Source organism: Rattus norvegicus, chromosome Y (genome assembly GCF_021556685.1).
Source record: "Rattus norvegicus strain SHRSP/BbbUtx chromosome Y, alternate assembly SHRSP_T2T, whole genome shotgun sequence".
Lineage (NCBI taxonomy): Eukaryota > Metazoa > Chordata > Mammalia > Rodentia > Muridae > Rattus > Rattus norvegicus.
Genome location: NC_141555.1, coordinates 67,868,858 through 67,871,946, shown reverse-complemented (window position 1 = coordinate 67,871,946; position 3,089 = coordinate 67,868,858). Strand labels below are relative to the sequence as shown.

At 44.5% G+C, this 3,089-nt stretch overlaps 1 pseudogene; it reads right to left on the bottom strand.

The window, feature by feature from the left end:
* Nucleotides 1–1,729: 1,729 nt before the first annotated feature.
* Nucleotides 1,730–2,310, bottom strand: LOC147998081 (large ribosomal subunit protein eL19 pseudogene; annotated as a pseudogene).
* Between the last annotated feature and the right edge of the window lie 779 nt (nucleotides 2,311–3,089).

Sequence of the window (3,089 nt, the reverse complement as noted above, 5' to 3'; positions counted from 1 at the left end):
TCCTTGGTCATGTTGTCTCTTCTCAACAGTGAAAACCTAAAGAAGACCCCAGACCAGATAGTTCATGGGGTTGCTTAAATGTCCTTGTTACCATCACTCTTTTATCTTCTTCAAAGGCCCAACCCACTCTCATTACATTCCAGGGTGCTTCTCCCATCTTGGTCCTCACAGGACTCTCCTATACAAGGCACTTTCCCTCAGAGTCTTCTAATGTCTACAATACCACCAGCCATGGCATTCTCTTCATTGATAGGGTGAAGTCTATTCGTGAGGGTGGCCAAAAAGTCTCCATGTGGTTTTGTAGAGTAGCAAAGCATCTCCAGGGACAGGGCACAGATTCTTGGACTTAGAGAGACGGCTCAGCCACGAAGAACACTAGTTATTCTTGCAGAGGACCCAGGTTCTATTCCCAGCATCCATATGATGGCTCACAGTTGAACTTTTAGCCAGTTTCAGGAGATCTAATGCCCTCTCTTGGCCTCCTCAGACATCACACAGGCACGTGGTGCACACAGTTCTGTGTAGCCAGAACATTCAAACATTCAATAATATAAACACATCTGATTTTTAAAAAGTATGAGCTTTGGATTATGGGCATTGGTGATGCTCAGTGTGGATCCCAACAGCTCTCTTTTAAGGGAGGATGGACACCAGGAGTTTGAAACCCGGTGGCTGTAGGTGAGGGAGCACCGTATGGTCATGTCAGTATAATGCCTCCTGGATTGGAAGTGCTCATCTCAAGGCTCTGATGTTGCCCATGAGGCAGAGGTCTCAGCACTGAGCTTGGGAACAGTTAGCACTGGGGGAAGGCGGCAGATGAATGACTATGTCTTTCTTCAAATACAATGAAAGAGGTTCTTTTCCCCGTGTTTTCTGTCATCATACAGTTCAAAAGACCCCCTTGGTCCAGATGAACTTAATTTGGAAGTCATTAGAGTGGGATGCGGGGGTGTGAGCTGACAGTTCATTAAGGAAATATTTTATGAACCAAGAAAAAAGTGCCAAAGTTAACATTATAAACACGATTAATGAGCAGGGTGGCTGAAAAACTTCATAAAATAAAATAACAACACAACATGCAGGTGCTCGTCTCTGTTGGCCCGACAGGCTGCTGACAATGTGTCCTGATTTGTCTGTGTTAAATGGTGGATGCTGTAGGTTGCCCACATTGCCAATGATATCTCTAATCTGAACTTGACAGGAATAACTTTATGTTTTTGTGAACAGAGATTACTAATGCCTTAATCATTTTAGCTGATGTGGGCTCGGGGGTTTGCCAGCCAGTCAGGGATGAAGAGGCTTAATGTGTTTCTTCTTTAAAAACAAAAACAACAACAACAACAACAACAACAACAACAACTACAACAACAACAGCAGCAGCAGCAGCAGCAACAACAACACCCCAAAACAAACAAAAAACCAACAAGTTTGTATTTTTTTTTATAAAAAACCACAACAACTTCAAATTCACTAGAAAAGTAAACTCGTAATTTATGTAATTTATGTTGTCCAGTTGGGGACTTGTTCCTCTCTCTAGAGCGCTATTGTATTAGGGTTTCCAGAGAAACAGAAATGGCAGAATGAATACACATTGTCTTAGTTAGATTTCCATTGCTGTGAACAGACACCATGGCCAAGGTAACTCTTTTTTATTTTAAGGCTTTTTTAATTTAATGTCTGATCATGTAAGGGCACAGTGAGGTCCCTATGCACAGACGTGAAGGAAGCTTTATTTCTTGGTCTTTTCCTCCTTGGACAGAGTCTTGGTGATCTCCTCCTTCTTGGCCTGGAGGCACTCCTCCCACGAGTTTTTGTGCTACCTTGGTCTTACACCTGGGAGTGTCAGCCTGGTCAGCCAGTAGCTTCTTGTGGACCTCTTCTGCCTTCTGTTTCTGCATCTGCTACAAAAGAATCCATTGGTATTTGGATACATTCCTTTTGACCTTCAGGTACAGGCTGTGATACATATGGTGGTCAATCTTCTTGGATTCCCAGTGTCTCCTGAGAAGCTGGTGCAGGATCCTCATCCTTCTCATCCAGGTCACCCTCTCAGGCACCCAAGTGTTGGCAATACCCTTTCTCTTCCTTATGAATATGCCTGCCCTTCAAGGTGTTTTTCTGGCAGCGAGCCTGAGAATGGACAGTTACAGGCTTCCAGATGATCAGGCCATCTACAATCAGCTTCCTGATCAGCTGAGGGGAGTTGGCATTGACAATATTACTGGTCTCATTGGGGTTCAACTGGACCTTCATTTTACCACAGTGGAGGACACTAGAGACAATCCTATTCTGTAGCCTGAGCATGCTCATGGCTGCAGGTGCAGCAGCCAAGGTAACTCTTATAAAGGCCAAGATTCCATTGCAGCTGGCTTACAGTTTCAGAGGTTCAGTCCATTATCATCATGACAGGAATCATGGGAGCATCCAGGCAGAGTTGGTGCTGGAAGAGCCCAAAGTTCTTGATGCACAAGCAGCAGAAAAGGATTGTCTGTACCACTGAGCATAGTTTGAGTATATACAAATCTCAAAGACCAGCCACCACAGTGGCACACTTCATCCAACAAAGTCACACCTAATCTAACAAGGCCACACCTACTCCAACAAGGCCACACTCACTCCAAAAATGCCATACCTACTCAAACAAGGCCACACCCACTCCAACAAGGCCACACCCACTCTAACAAGCCCACACCTACTCCAACAAGCCCACACCAACTCCAAAAAGGCCAAACCTCCTAATAGTATCACTCCTAATGATTCAAGCATTCAAACACATGAGTCTATGGTGGCCAACTCCTATACAAACGACAAAACACATTAAAAGGTAATTTGGCTTACAGGACACTGTCTGGATATTCTAACAATGGCTGTCTCATTCAAGGGTACTGAGAACCCTGTTGGCTGCTCAGTCTATGATGCTTGATGGCTCAGCCATCTTAGCCTGGTGCTGAAGGCACGTGAGTTTCCTGTAGCCATTGGTCTTCAGTCTAAAAGGAAATACCAGAGAAGGTGTTTCGAGTATTAGCAAAGGAATGCAGGAGACACAGGATTAATGTACTTTCCAGTGAGAGTGAAGGCAGGCAGACAAT